Source organism: Trichechus manatus, unplaced genomic scaffold (genome assembly GCF_000243295.1).
Source record: "Trichechus manatus latirostris isolate Lorelei unplaced genomic scaffold, TriManLat1.0 scaffold00007, whole genome shotgun sequence".
NCBI classification, from domain to species: domain Eukaryota; kingdom Metazoa; phylum Chordata; class Mammalia; order Sirenia; family Trichechidae; genus Trichechus; species Trichechus manatus.
In genome coordinates this window covers 31,393,000-31,409,835 of record NW_004443943.1, presented here as the reverse complement: position 1 = coordinate 31,409,835, position 16,836 = coordinate 31,393,000, and the positions used below count along the sequence as shown (strand labels likewise).

The 16,836-nt window shown below is 40.6% G+C and overlaps 1 protein-coding gene across 1 annotated transcript in view; it reads right to left on the bottom strand.

Annotated features, from left to right (window-relative positions):
* Positions 1-16,836, bottom strand: part of SORCS3 (sortilin related VPS10 domain containing receptor 3) — a 665,571-nt gene that overhangs the window by 405,056 nt on the left and 243,679 nt on the right. The window lies entirely within an intron of this gene.

The following is a 16,836-nucleotide window of genomic DNA, read 5'->3' as shown; positions in this document are numbered from 1 at the left end:
ACAAGTAATTAATTCAAAAGAAGTCAGAAAAAGAGGAAAAATGGAAAAAAAGACAAATGGGACAAAGAGAAAACAAACAGCAAGGTGGTAAATCTAAATCCAAACCTATCAATAATCACAATAAATGTAAATGTTCTAAATGCTTCAATTAATAGGCATAGATTGCCAGATTAGACTAAAAAAAAAAAAAAGACTCACCTACATGCTATCAATAAGAAATACACTTTATACATAATATAAAGACACAAACAGGTTAAAAGCAAAAGATGGAAACAGCTATACCAATCAAAAGAAAGCTGAAGTGGCTATACTGGTATCAGAAAAAGTACATTTACAAGCAAAAGACATTACTATGAGTAAAGAGGATTGTTCCTTAATGATAAAGTAGTCAATCTATCCGGAAGACATAACAATCCTAATGTTTATGCACCAACATAACTTCAAACTATATAATGGAAAATAGGGCAGAGGCAGGGCCAATATTCAGCCATAATGTTAAAATAATGAAATTTGGTAAATGGCCATTGCTCCAATGTCCCCAAATGTCCCCCAGCCATCCTGGCCACTCCCCTCAAGGATCTTTCCACAACTCAGAAATTAAAAGGTTAACACCTGTACAGCATGGAGCCTTCTGACCCTGCTTCACCTCTTAAGCTTTTATCTGCTCTGACTGAATGGCATCTTGCCTTATCTGTTGTTAATATCACTTTTGGGCTTAGATGAGGTAATCTCTAAATTCCCTGCAAGTTCCAAGGTTTTATCATTCCATTTATTCATGCAGACCCAATACAGAGACAAAGTTGAGTGCTGGAGAGATGGCAAGAGTAGAGAAACAAGAACGGACAACTTCCTTACGTTGTGTTACTTCTTGTTGTTGTTAGCTGCCACAGAGTCAGCCCCTGACTCATGGCGACCCCATGCGTTACAGAGAACTGCTCCATAGGGTTTACTTAGCTGTAATCTTTATAGAAGCAGTTCACCAGACCTTTCTTCCAAGGAGCCCCTGGGTGTGTTTCAACCACCAACCTTTGGGTTAGCAGTGGATCACAAACTGTTTGCGACACCCAGACTCATCCTTGTATTAGTAGCACGTGTGAAATGTACATTTGTAAAACAGGGTAAAGAAGGGCCTCTTCCACTTGGATTATTTCGCATCTCTCACTGAACAGTACAAGGTATGGTGCTCAGCAGGAAAACAGAATTAAGCCCACTTCTTGGGATAAGCCAGCATATGAGTCTCTTAGTCCAACCACTCAGCCAGTCACTTTGCTCTGGTCATAGTTAGGGATTTATAGATTTGATTTCCACGTTTAATTTTCAGTTTTATTCTCACTAGCAGGGGAATAAAAGTCAGAGTAAAATTGTTTAAGAGGTTAACTGTTAAACAATTGCAGGAAACTCAAAAAAGTGAAAGTAAGGAGAACTGTTTTTACAATCACCACTAAAAGAAATCTATGATGTCTCAATGTTGCAAGCAAGAGGACAAAGAGGTCCTAGGGGACAGCACAACTTCCCAACTACTTTCAAAAAAGCAGAGCATAAGCCCAAACTCTTAGAAGCACACTCACTGGTCTCATGCTGTCTGTATGGACTTGTCCCTCCCTATGTTGCCAAGAAGGTACAGGAGGCGGGAGAGGTAGTCTGCTAAATGTACAAGCATCCACACTTGTACCCACATGCAGATCTGGCCACTGTAAACCATGAGAGATACAGTAGAGCTCAAAATATTCACAGAAGCATGAGTGAAAGAATAAATCAATGAAGATGAGGAAGAGGTAAGCACAACTCTCAAAAGAGGTACCAACTGAAAACAATTCAGTCTGCATGAGGTCTAGAAAAAATTCTAGATGAGCACACACACCACCAACATCACCACTTGGAGAACCTGGACAGAGAGAATCCTAGGGTGAGCACCCAACAATCTGACCCAGAATGGCATTTCATCCCTTTCTATAATCGGACTCTTGTCTAGGGGCTGCATTTTATGTAACAAGACTTTGAATTGTGGTGTTGGCAAAGAATGTTGAACATTCTGCGGACTGCCAGAAGAACAACCACGTCTGTCTTGGGAGAAGTACAGCCAGCATCCTCCTTGGAGGCGAGGATGGCGAGACTTTCTCTAACATACTTTGGACATATCATCAGAGGGACTAGTCCCTGGAGAAGGATATCATGCTCAGTAAGGCAGAAGGTCAGCAAAAAAGAGGAAGACTCTGGACAAGATGGATTGACACAGTGGCTGCAACAATGGGCTCAAACACAACAATGATTGTGAAGATAGTGTAGGACCTGGCAGCTTCCATTTGTTGTTGCTATGAGTCGGAACCAACTTGATGGCACCTAACAACAGCAATACCAACAACATCTCTACCTTCCCACCTCCACCACCATGTCTGTAACTATGTTGTTCTTTTGTGCTGTCGAGTCAATTCTAACTCACACTGACCCTACAGGACAGGGTAGAACTGCTGCATAGGGTTTCCTGGGCTGTAATCTTTACGGGTGCAGATCACCAGGTCTTTTCTCCTGCTGAGGGGCTGATGGGTTTCAACCACCAACCTTTCAGTTAGCAGTTGAGAACTTAACCATTGTGCAACCAGGGCTCCTGGTTATTTCCCTGCACTCCCCCTCCACACCAGCAGGAATGAATGATCCCACATCTCCCGCAAAGCCGTGTTCATTTCTTATCCCCAAGCCTTTGCTCATGCCATACTTCTATCTAGAATAACCTCCCTCCATGCCTCCCTTCTGCACATCTCATTCCTAATCAGTCCTTCAGCCCTAGCTCAAGCTGCCATCCTCTAAGGATCCTTCCCCAATCACCTTGGTCCACAATGATCTCTTTTTATTCTGAAGTTCTTTGACATTTACAGACCATAAAGTGTCTGTCATTTGTTCACATATGGTTTTAAATTTTCATATAATCACTGCTTGTGTGAATCTTTTGTCTACCTAACTAGATCATAATTTCCTATAAAACCGACACCCTAAAATGCATTATTCCCCCTGCTACGCTTAGGGAAATAGTCATTAAATCATTTACTGAATGAAGAAATTCAAATCACTAGAATTACCCAGATACTCATACCTAAATATTCCCTCTGAAAACTCTCCTGTCAACCTGCACTGCAACTGAGTTCACAGATAGAAAAGTGAATAACCTGCATATCATTTCACTCAGATCATTCAAAAAAACATGTAACAAGAGGTGGTGGATAAACCTTGGGGGCAGAAAAACTTCTAAACAAGCCTGAAAATTGTCACCCTAAATAAAAGAGAAAACATTTTATGCAGGAAGTCTAGGGAAACGTATTTCCCCTCACTTGCTTTCAAATTTTACGTATTAATTTAAACAACACAACGGCAAAAAAGTTCTGTCTCCCATACGATCGCCCATCAATGACTAATGACTATCTTGGGGCCCCACCTAGAAAAAGATCTTAATTCCACATCTATATCTAGAAAGAACAAATATGTAATTTATTACTTATGTGTTGTGAGGATATGTTCTTTTTATCTGTCTATTCTGAACAAACATAAATATATATAAAACTAAGTGCATAAGGTAAATGGAACACATTCACAAAGTGCCCCTGTAACAAAGGTATTCAAACGTAATTTCCAGAAATATTGAAAAGAGGGAAATAGCACTTGAACAAGAAATGCTGCTGAGAATAAAGCAATCTATATAGACTTTATTTCCTCCATACAGGAATGGCCAATCATTACTAATCATAATCCCCAAAATAAAAGCCTCTACCCCCACTCCATCATATAAATTCATGGATCGAAGTATTCTTACTAGAAAAAATACGTATATTGGATGTGATTAAAGATTATGGAACAGGGAGCCATTAGATGTAAATTCTATTCCCCACACAGCTACTATCTAGCCAGGTACCTATGAGACCGTCATCTGATATTTCTGGTCCCTCAATTTCCCGTCTGTTAAATGGATGCCACAATTAAGATGTTCCTTCTGCCTATGATGTTCTTGCTTTGCTTTGAGCGTTACCAAATCATCAGTCACATAGTATAGATATAACCCTTTGTCTCTTTCCCAGCTATTCTGTTTGACGTTGCTGTCTTTGTAAGTCCAGCTTCAGACCATGTGAGCTAAGACAAATCCTTGGAATTATTAAGGAATAAAAATCCTAAAAGTTTAGGAAATACTAAGGTGCACCCAAGACTTCCCAAGGATAACAGCATATTCATTGTCTGTATGTTCTGATGAGCTTTATATAGTCATCTTTACATCATACACATCATATAATGGGAGAGAAGCTGAAAGAAACAAAAAGATCATTTCTTGGTTATGCATTCTGTATTTTAAGGAGCACCTTTTTCACTTAAGCCTTAACACCACAAGAATTTTAAAAGACAATGACCATTAACATTTTTCTAACCCTAACAAATTAAAATACGTAAGATCTACTTTAAAAGTCCTGTTGAATACTTAAGATTAGATTGCCAGAAGGACCACCTACACAGCAGGATCTCTGGAATGGAAAGCAATATTTTCAGTACCTTTAAAATGTTTCTTGTCCACCTGAAACACAAGTGTGTATGCTCTCAGAGATCTATTTCAGCAAAAATTGAAAATCTGCTGCCTTCGAGATCTGTGTTGACAGAACTCTGACATAGGCAGGACTTGTGATTCTAGAATGTCCAGTAAAGAGACACTGTTGACATAGGAAGCAGCAGTCCACTTGGCAGTGCCCATGAGCATCCACAAGATGACACAGAGATGAGGCCTCCTGCGTTGGTGAGCAGCAACTCAGTTTCCCTCCCATCAGCCTGGCATCAGGACAGAGGTCAACTGTTTACTGTATTCCCAGCCCCTGGCATGATACCTGGCACCTGGTGGACTCTAGGGAGCTATTTTGGTAAAACACTGAATTGAGAATTTACTACCAGTTTGCCCACACTACTGACCTCCTGCCAACTTCAGTGAGGCTGAAGAAATGGTGTGAGTAAAAACCTAGATGCAAGAAATCAAGGGATACTCTGGGCAAAGCAACTAGTCTAGATCTATTATGACTGGTGACAAGTGTCCCTGGAAGGACATGAAAGAACTAAAAGTAAGACACACACAGGACCAGATTATGGACAGCTTTGCTAATGGCTACAGGCTTTTCGCCCCAGTAACTACCTATGGGGCTCAAAACATCATTTTGGAAATATCTTTTTTCCTTACCCCCAAATCTCCTATTAACTGTGGTGGATTGTGTATCTATATTACCTCTAAAAAGGGTCACTTCCTCTCTATACCAGTGGAACCTGGTCCCTCCATCTCCAGAACCAACTTTTCATATCCATACCATAGACTACAACCTGATCATTCTTCCTAAGTTCATTTCTAATCCGCATACGCTGCTCACAATCTTTAACATCGCCCCAAAGTCGGCTGACTGATTCCTTCACCAAGCATCCAAGGCCCACTATCCTATCCTCTCTCTAAGGTTTACAGTACTACATTTAAAGGTCTCTTTATAGAACATATTGATTTTTATATCACCAGTCCTAAATGTTAGGTTGCTTTATATTGCTGGATAGATCTTACGTATCCTTCTATCCCCTCTGGAGTAATCCAACAAGTGGTAGTCCTTCCCCACTTGAGAAGTGAATGAGTGAACGGAGTGACAAAAGTATACCGATGCCAAATACTCCTCCCTCTCTCTAACTTCTATATCACTTGTAGGGCTATAACTGGAAAAGCATGCCCTAAACTCTCCTGAAAATGTTTGATTTCACAAACTTACAGGTTTTTAAAATTTTTAATTGCAATGACTTCAGGGGGGATACAAATGTTGCAGTTGACCACAGGCCCCACCCCTCTCTATTACCTGCCCTGCTTTACTCATTTACTCTCCTGTCTAAACCTTGTGCATTTGATACTACAATCCCAAACTAACTTTATGAACACGTTTGAATCATAATACCATATTATTTCACAAATAATAACAGGCCCACATAAATAATGCATCCACACATATAATGCACGGAAATGACGACATTACGTAAAACAGTTCTGGCATAGGGTGCCCATGCATAGACTGCACATGTCTCATGACATTTCCAGAAGTGAATTTCAGTCTCATTCATCATTCCTCCTACATTACAGGTACATCATATCATTCTGTTAATTTGTTTTTGTTCTATTTTCTCTGATCTCCTGCTTATGTGTATGAGAATAGTCCAAAAATGTTACTTCTGATCATAATTGTATAATAAAGGTATAAGCCATAGTCAAGAAGTCATGGATTGAGTTTGGTAGTCTCTCAGTAACTGGAAAATAAGCAATAGAAACTGTACCTTTGTTTCTATTAATTTAAGTTGATAGTACCTACCTCAAGTGAAGTTTCCATGTAATCAGATACAGAAATTGAATTCAGCAAAAAAATTGGCATAGTGCACTTATGAAAATAACGCAAGGGATGCATGGTTGGCAAAAACCACACAACACTCATGTTATTTCTGTTAAAATATGGTAATAACTAAACTTTATTGAATGTTTACTTCATGCCAAACTTATTTTAGGTATTTTGCAAACACTACTGTATTTCATATCATCCAATACTCAGTAATAAGGATCTGGTGTTATTCATTTATTATTTCATTCCCTGGTGGTATAGGGGTTAAGAGCTATGGCTGCTAACCAAAAAGTAGGCAGTTTGGACCTACCAGGTACTCCATGGAAACCCTATGGGGCAGTTCTATTCTGTCCTGTAGGGTTGCTATGAGTCAGAACTGACTTGACAGCAACAGGTTTGGTTTGGTTTGGTTTACTATTTCAGTGAAGTTAGCCATTAATCCCCAACTAGACAATATTGCTGTTAATAGCTGCTGTGGAGTCATTTCTGACTCATTGTGATCTTATGTACAAAAGAATGAAATGTTTCTAAGATCTGTGTCATCCACACAATGAGTCCATCATTGTGGATATTGGGCCAATTCATCTTTCTGAGGGTCTCCCACACCCTTGATGGCCCTCTACTTTACCAAACATGATGTCCTTCTCCAGGGACAGGTCCCTCCTAATAACATGTCCAAAGTACATGACACAAAGTCTCAACATCCTCAGCTCCAAGAAGCATTCTGGTTGTATTTCTTCCAAGAAAGATACGTTTGTTCTTTTAGCAGTCCATGGTATATTCAATATTCTTTACCAACACCAAAATCAAAGGCATCAATTCTTCTCCAGTCTTCCTTATTCATTGTCCAGCTTTCACGTGCATATGACGTGACTGAAAATATCATGGCTTGGTCAGGCGCACCTTAGTCCTCAAAGTGTCATCTTTGCTTTTTAACACTTTAAAGAGATCATTAGTGGCAGATTTAGCCAATGCAATACATCGTTTGATTTTCCGACTCCAGCTTCCATGGGTGTTGATTGTGGATCCAAGTAAAATGAAATTCTTGACAACGTCAAACTTTTCTCCATTTATCATGATATTGCTTACTGGTCCAGTTGTGACGATTTTTGTTTTCTTTATGTTGAGGTGTAATCCATACTGAAGGCTTTAGTCTTTGATCTTCATCAATAAATGCTTCAAGTCCTCTTCACTTTCAGCAAACAAGGTTGTATTATCTGTGTATCGCAGGTTGTTAAGGAGTCTTCCACCAATCTTGATGCCACGTTCTTCTTCATATAATCAAGCTTCTTGGATTACATGCTCAGCATACAGACTGAATAAGTATAATGAAAGGATGCAACCCTGAAGCTCACCTTTCTTGCTTTTAAACCATGCAGTATCCCCTTGCTCTGTTCAAACAACTTCCCCTTGGTCTATGTACAGGTTCCACATGAGCACAATGAAGTGTTCTGGAATTCCCATTCTTCATAATGTTATCCATAATTTGTTATGATCCACACAGTTGAATGCCTTTGCATAGTCAATAAAACACAGGTAAGTATCTTTCTGATACTCTCTGCTTTCAGCCAAGATCCATTGGACATTAGCAATGATGCCACTCGTTCCATGTTCTCTTCTCAATCCAGCTTGAATTTCTGGCAGTTCCCTGTTGATGTACTGCTGCAACAGCTTTTGAATAATCTTCAGCAAAATTTTACTTGCATGTGATATCAATGATATTGTTTCGTAATTTCCACATTCTGTTGGATCACCTTTCTTAGAAATGGGCACAAATATGGATCTCTTCCAGTTGGTTGGCCAGCTAGCTGTCTTTCAAATTCCTTGGCATAGATGAGTATGCAACTCCAGTGCTGCAATAGTTTGTTGAAACATCTCAATTGGTATTCCATCAATTCCTGGAGTCTTTTTTTTTTTTTTTTTTTCGCCAATGCCTTCAGTGCAGCTTGGACTTCTTCCTTCAATACCATTGATTCTTGATCATATGGTACCTCCTGAAATGTATGAACATTGATCAATTTTTTCTTCTTTGTACAGTAACTCTGTGTATTCCTTCCATCTGCTTTTGATGCTTCCTGAGTCATTCAATATTTTGCCCATAGAATCTTTCAATATTGAAACTCAAGGACTGATTTTTTTCTTCAGTTCTTTCAGCTTGAGAAATGCCAAGCATGTTCTTCTCTTTTGGTTTTCTAACTCTAGGTCTTTACACATTTCATTACAATATTATACTTTGTCTTCTCGAGCTACCCTTTGAAATCTTCTGTTCAACTCTTTTACTTCATCATTTCTTCCTTTCACAAGTTTCAGAATCTCTTCTGACATCCATTTTGGTCTTTTCTTTCTTTCCTGTCTTTTTAATCACCTTTGGTTCCTTCATGTATGATGTCCTTGATGTCTTCCCACAACTTGTCTGGTCTTCGGTCATAACTGTTTAATGTGTCAAATCTACCCTTGAGATGGTCTCTAAATTCAGGCTCCCATGGACTTGTTTTAATTTTCTTCAGCTTCACCTTGAACTTGCTTATGAGCAATGGATGATCTGTTCTGCCGTCATCCCCTGGCTGTGTTCTGACTGACAATATTAAGCTTTTCCATCATCTCTCTCCCCAGATGTAGTCGATTAGATTCCTGTGTTTTCCATCCAGTGAGGCCCATGTGTATAGTCATTGTTTATGTCGTTGAAGAAAGGTGTTTGCAATGAAGAAGTTGTTGGTCTTGCAAAATTCTATCATGGGATCTCCGGCTTCATTTCTATCACCAATGCCGTATTTCCCAACTACAAATCTTTCTTATTTGTTTCCAACTTTTGCATTCCGATCCCCAGTAATGATCACTGCATCTTGACTGCATGTTTGATCAATTTCAGATTGTAGAAGGTGGTAAAAATCTTTAATTTCTTCATCTTTGGCCTTAGTGGTTGGTGCGTAAATTTCAATAATGGTCATATTAACTGGTCTTCCTTGTAGACATACGGATATTATCCTATCACTGACAGTGCTGTACTTCAGGATGGATCTTGAAATGTTCTTTTTGATGATGAACGTGACGTATTCCTCTTCAATTTGTCATTCCTGGCATAGGAGACCATATAGTTGTCTGATTCAAAATGGCCAAACACCAGTCCTTTTCAGCTCACTAATGCGTAGGATATCAATGTTTATGCATTCCTCTTCATTTTTGATTTCCAATTTTCCTAGATTCATACTTTGTACATTCTACATTCCAGGTATTAATGGATGTTTGCAGCTGTTTCTTCTCATTTTGAGTTGTGCCACATCAGTAGATGAAGGTCCCAAAAGCTTGACTCCATCCACACCATTAAGGTTGACTCTATTTTGGGGAGGCAGCTCTTCCTCGGTTGTATTTTGAGTGCCTTCCAACCTGAGGGGTTCATCTTCTGCCACTCTATCAGACCATGTTCTGCTGCTATTCATTAGGTTTTCATTGGCCAATTTTTTCAGAAGGAAACTGTCAGGTCCTTCTTCCTAGTCTTAGTCTGGAAGTCCACTGAAATCTGTCCACCCAGGGTGACCCTGCTGGTATTGGCAATACTGGTGGCCAACCTCCAGCATCACAGCAACATGCAAGCCACCCCGGTACAACAAACTGACAGACGCGTGGTGGCTCTCACAGTTTAGGAAACTAGAAGTCCAAATTCAGGGCGCCAGCTCCAGGAGAAGGCCTTCTCTCTCTCTCGGCGCTGGGGAAACGTCCTTGCCATCAATCCTCCCCTTACCTAGGTCCTTCTCGGTGCAGGGACCCCAAGTCCAAAGACACACTCTGCTCCCGGCTCCTCTTGCTTGGTAGTAATGAGGTCCCCCCACTCACAGTTTAGGAGGCTAGAAGTCCAAATTCAGGGCACCAGCTCCAGGGGAAGGTTTTCTCTCTCTGTCAGCTCTGGAGGAAGGTCCTTGTCATCAATTTTCCCCTAGTCTAGAAGCTTCTCAGTGCAGGGACCCTGGGTCCAAAGGACTTGGTCTGCTCCTAGCTCTTCTTTCTCAGTGGTAGGATCTACAAAAGGAGAGAGCCTAGTTCTCCCTATGGTTCACACACTGAACAAACTGAAGTTATTGCCGACCTAAAGGAAAGTTATCACGCCTTCTTTGAGGAGTCCAGGAAAGCTTGAGAAAGGCAGAGTATTAGTCTCAGGAATGTCTCTAACAAACCCCACCTTCCAGCCTCCTTGGAGGAAATGAAATTGAGTTTCCCCACTCTGGCTTCTAATACTTAAGAAGCTCCAAGTAAAATGACCCCCACCCCCTTTCAGAGACTGAAAATGCTTAGAAGGTACACAAAGTAGGACCACAAATAAGAAATACAGCATACCCCATGGACAGAATCCCCAGTTGGCTGTTTTGTGCCACATTCCTGAAATACTTCAGCCAAAGGAAGCTTTTTCCTTAGCTCAGAGTCTCCACCAAGCTTTTTATGATGTTAATAAACAAGGAAAAGTCTGAGGTTTTGCATTTATAAAAATACATATTTCAGAGTTTTCTTTATCTTCCTTTCATTCCTGGTGAATCACTCACAGTCTTCTTATAGGCTCTACACAGAGACACTTAACCTTCTCATCTAATGACAGCGTCTACAGAAAGAAGCCGTGGTGTCTCCCTTCACCAATAGCCAGATCAATCATGTGCCTCTAAGAAAATGAAGTCATACCAAGCTGGTTTTTAACATTACTGAGGGGTGTTGTTAAAGCCTCGGAGACACTTCCTACAGACGGCTTCTGATAGTCTATGATTAATTAGATAGCTCTTTCCTGTCACTATGAGTCGGAATTGACTCGATGGCAATGAGTTTGGTTTTTCTGGTTTTTTCCTGTACACTCCCTCCCCATCTCTGCTGTCAAATCCACTCACCCCAACGCAGAAGCCCCTGGGCTCCCCCAGACCTCTAGCAACTGGCTTGAGAGAGGTTCAGGAGCATCCCCTACACCCACAGCTCTCTTCTAGAACAGAAAAATGAAACTCCTGCCCCACCTATTGAGAAGTGACCATACAGATGGTACAGCCCAGCCACCTGTAACCTTAAAACATGTGCCCTTCCTCCCTGTGATTCTATGATGTTGGTCTCCAAGAAAGAGGATGCTTACTTCTACACCTCACTATAAGTCAGCAGCATTCTCTTTGAAGTCGAAGAGAGGATCCAAGAGGGGAAACGTTGTGTGACAATGAAATGGTGAATTAGCACCCCTTTTTCTAGTCCAAATGCTCACTTTGTTGTTGTTGTGTGCCATCAAGTTGATTTCCACTCATCATGACCCTGTATAACAAAGTAGAACTGCCCCGTAGGGTTTCCTAGGAGGTAATATTTATGGGAGCAGATCACCAGGTCTTTTCTCCCGGAGAGTGACTGGCGGGTTCAAACCACCAACCTTTCAGTCAGCAGCCAAGCGATGCTGAACCAGCAAACCACCAGGGCTCCTAAATACTCACTAGCCTTTCTGATATCTGCAAAGATTTTTTCATTGCAAGCTGTGGCCGGGAGGGAGCACTTGATGGGGAGACTGGAATAGACGGGGGGTGGGCAGCTTCAAATTGGAAGGTTATTTAAGGAAACAAAAAAATAATACTGTATTAATGGGCAAGGGAGTGTCCATCTGAGCACTTCTTCCCTAAACAGGAGGATTTTGACCTAAACAGGGTCAAGTTCATGAACATATTTCCTGATGCTGTCTCTCTCTCTTTGGGCCTCAGTTTCTTCATTTGTTGAATGCTCCTGTAGAATTCTACAGTTCTAGGAGTTGATGTTCCTCTCCTATGGCGAACAATGAGACCATATTTATCAGGGTTGCCCTTCAAAACCTGAAGCATTCTGGGGATATTTCCTTCATAAGTTGGTGCTCTGAAAGACATTTTTCTTCCCCTATTCCAAGCACCAAGTTCTGCTCCAAAAGTGTTTGAAGCCAGATTGTTTCCTTTGCCAAAGGACAGTTATACTTTTGATCATGTATCAGGGCCAAATAAAAAAATTGGTAGCAGTTTGAGAACCACAGTTATAATAATCCGGGTGTTTTGGAAGCAATCAAGTCTTGTTCAGAACAAAGCAAAGATTTCAGGTAGATCAGACGAATCTCTACCCACAATCTGTTGCCAAAAGAAAACTCAGAGTTTTACTTTAGAAGACAAGGGTACCTATGAGCAGTGATCTCATGAAAACTTTCAAAAGAGAATCTACCACATTTTGTTAGCCATTCATCTGCTGATGGGCATTTAGGTTGTTTCCACCTTTTGGCTATTGTGAACAGTGCTGCAACGAACATTGGTGCACAAGTCTCTGAGTCTCTGCTTTCAAGTCTTTCGGGTATATACCTAGGAGTGGAATTGCTGGGTCATACAGCAGTTCTCTTTTTTAATTTTTTGAGGAACCACCACACTATTTTCCACAATGGCTGCACCATTTTGCATTCCCATCAGCAATGGGTAAAGGTCCCAATTTCCCCACAACCTTGACAACATTTGTTTATCTTAGCCATCCTAGTTGGAGTGAAATGGTATCTCATTATGGTTTTGATTTGTATCTTTGTAGCTTTCTGATGGCTAATGATGTTGAGCATGTTTTCATGGGTTTGGTGGCCATCTGAATGTCCTCTTTGGTGAAATGTCTATTCAAGTCTTTTACCCATTTTATGATTGGGTTATCTGTCTACCAAGCCAGTAAGAGAAATGAGGTCTTGATACATGCTACAGTATGGATGGAGCTGGAAGATATTATGCTGAGTGAAATAAGTCAATCACAAAAGGACAAATATTGATGACCTCACTTATATAAAAATATAAGAAAAGGCAAATGTATAGAGGACAAAGTTTATTAGTGGTTACCAGGGGCCGGGGAGGGGAAAGGGGTTTAATGGTGATGGAAATATTGTGTTGCACAGCCAATTATTGTAATTGCTATCAACAAGTTGGTACATCTTTAAAAAGTTGAATTGGCAAAAGTTGTAGGATAGATATATTTACAAAATAGAAAAAAAGAAAGAGTAGCTGCTGAGGCTGCTTATGTACAACGAAACACCTCATGGATCTGGTTTCTTGCTTTGGAGGTTTACAGTCATAGTTTCATGGGACATCCCAGTTAATTGGCCTAATAAAATGTTCAGTGTCTCTGTTCTACCTCTTAATTTAGTGCCTGGGATCTTAAAAGCTTGCAAGTGACCATCCAAGGCATAACAATTGGTCCTGTTCTCCTGGAACAACAGAGGAAGAAAGAAAGTCAGGAACAGGAGGAGGATATGGAATGTGCGGCTAATTGCCTCCATGAACAACTGCTTCCTTTGCCATGAGACCAGAAGAACTAGATGGTGTCTGGCTACTATCACTGAACATTTTGATCAAAGACTCCATAGAAGAATCCTGATCAAAAGGGGGAAAACAGAATGACAGAAAAGAAATGTCTAAATGTCATGGACTCCAGACTTCCTGGAACCATGGAAGTTGGATGAACCCCTGTAACTATTGCCCTGAGATAATCTTTAAACCTTAAACCAAAAATATCCCGAGATCTTCTTAAAACCAAACAATAGTTTAGCTTAACTAGTAAAAAATGCCTGCTTTGAGCATTATGCTCTTTTAAGAACTATCTATATGAGATCAAATTGACAATAACAACTCAAAAGATTAGATAGGAACCTTAGGGGGCAGTGAATTTACATTAATGGAGGAGGAACAACTCAGAAAAGGAAGGTGAGAATGGTTACATAACTCACAGAACATAATCAGTGTTACTACCTGGTACGTGTAGAAACTGTCGAACTGGTGTGCCTTTTGCTATGTATATTCTCAACAACAAAATAAATAAAATTATATATAAAAAAAGAGAATATACCTTTTAAACTCATTGTTCATCTACTGAGCAGCTTATTACCTGTCTTTAGATCTCACCTGAGGAGTTACATTTTTCCCATTGGGGAAGAGCAATGCCTACCATCTGCTAAAGATGCAAGAGTTTTATCCCATTTAATCTGCACAAAAAACACGTTACACCATTAAGGCAAGTATCATTGCCCCCATTTGACCAGTGGGAAAAATTGAGCCCAGAGAGTGAAGTGGCTTGGCCAAGGTCACATAGCTGTTGGGCTGAAGTTGGAGTGATCATCCAAGCTGATGATGCGTTGCAGTCCATGGTCTTTGCGTTATGCTGCTATGCTTGACTTTTGATCCAAATTACTATACACTTCTTCAGTCATCAGTAGCACAAAGCCTCTGCCTTGATGGGTGCCAATGTGTTTACTTAGCTACGTTTAAATATAAGCAATTGAAGGGAGAACACTGCCTGTCCTTCCATTCTTATTCCGAGGTTCTTTAGTCTGTTACTTTTTTCTGTATTAAAAACATTATCTTTAATCAGGGAAAAAAGGCTCAGACTCTATGTGTCTGTTGTAGCTTCCCTCCCAAGCTTGCTCTTTGCAGTTGAATATTTCCATTTAAATGCTCCATCAATTCAATCAAAATGTTAATATTCTGATTACAAAGTATGGCTCTATGCACGTTTCTTTCCTACCTCTTTGCCCCAGCAAAGCACTGAGCTGGAGTTCACAAATAGGCAGGCCATCTTGATTTAAAAGGGGGACTTGCACACCATGATGTTACAGTAATTGATCGGTAGAAATACTTCAGAAGATTAAACTACAATCTATATGCACTCACCCATATTTGTATCTGTACATTGTTATTGCACAGCTGCTAAACCCGTGTGTTTGTAATGATCAGGGAACCAGTAAACGAGCAGCTGTCCTTTTAAATCTCCATTAAATGTGGGCTTAGTGATGTTATCATGGAATGTAACTCTTTTTCATATTTTGCTGCATAAATAATGCTGAAGTTGGAGCAAATAAATAATCAAGGTTTCAATTCAAAGAATTATCTGTCAGACTACAGAGATTATATATTTTAACCAGTCAGATACACCGAGCCATCTCAGGAATTTTGAAATTAAATTAATCTCTTTCTCCTCTAGATGTAGACTGACAAACATGTGGTTTTCAAATCCCACAGTGGCTCACATGGTAACATTCCCACTGCAAAATGGATAACTGGTGAAGCAGAATCAGCTCAGGAATGACCCCATCAATGCGTGCTCCATCTGTGCTTATCTGCATTGTAATATTACAGAGCAAAGCAGAGACACCAGGAGGAAGGATAGCAGGGCTTCTAAATAGGGGTGGGAGAATGAGCTGGGAATGTTCTACAAAGACAAAACCTCATCCACAGGGGTAAAAGGTAGTCTTCTGGAGGCACTGGTGGAGGAGGTGGCAACCTATGAGATATGAAGTTAGAGGTACCAAGGAGGCCCCTAACCCAAAAACACCTCTCCCACCTACTCTGGCAATTCTTCTAACAGAAAAGCAAAGACTTTTACTGTGTAATTAGGTATCAAAGGTGTATATCCCTAAAACGCAAACCACAGTGATAAACTCAGTCGCCTCTGCGTGTCAATAACTCCTCTGTCAATCACAGATTTTGACAGAGGAAAGGAAAGGCAGAGAGCATTGAGCAGCCAAATGGAAAGGAGAGAGATGCCATGGAGGAAAGGAGTGTGCAGGAGATGGGAAGGCAGAAGAAGGCAGAAGAACTTTGATATCTGATAGTTTTTCTCTGTACTGTTAGAAGAAAAAATAATGATGGTTTATGTTTTAGTTATCTAGTACTGCTATAACAGAAATACCGTAAGCGGATGGCTTTAACAAACAGAAATTTATTCTCTCACAGTTTAGGAGGCTGGAAGTCCAAAATCAGGGCTTCAGCTCTAGGTAAACGCTTTCTCTCTCTGTCAGCTCTGGGGGAGGATCCTTATTTCCCTTCAACAACTGTGGGCCCAGTGTTCCTTGGAGACCTCCGTATGTTTTGTCCTCAGCCCTCCCCTGGGTCTAGGAGGTTCCCAGTGCAGTGAACCCAGGTGCAAAGGATGGGCTCCACTCCTGGTTCTTCTTTCTTGGTGGTAGTGAAGTCCCTCTCTCTCTGTTTGCTTCTCTCTCCTTTTATCTCTTGTAACATAAAAGGTGATGCAGGCCACACCTCAGGGAAACTCCCCTTACATTGGATCAGGGCTGTGACCTGAGTAAGGGAACTGCATCATGCCGTAATCCTCCATAACATAACCTAATCTTGCCTCGGAAACCCTGGTGGCGTAGTAGTTAAGAGTTTGGCTGCTAACCAAAAGGTCAGCAGTTCGAATTCACCAGGCTCCCTTGGAAATCCTATGGAGCAGTTCTACTCTGTCCTATAGGGTCGCTATGAGTCGGATACAACTCGTTGACACCCAATAACAACAACAACAACAATCTTGCCGCATTAACCACAGGCAGAGATTAGGATTTACAACACATAGGACAATTACATCAGATCACAAAAAAGAGGACAACCACACAATACTGTAAATCATGGCTGAGTCAAGTTGACACATTTTTGGTGGACACAATTCAATCTATGACAGTTTGTGTTGTTAAATATATCAAAGG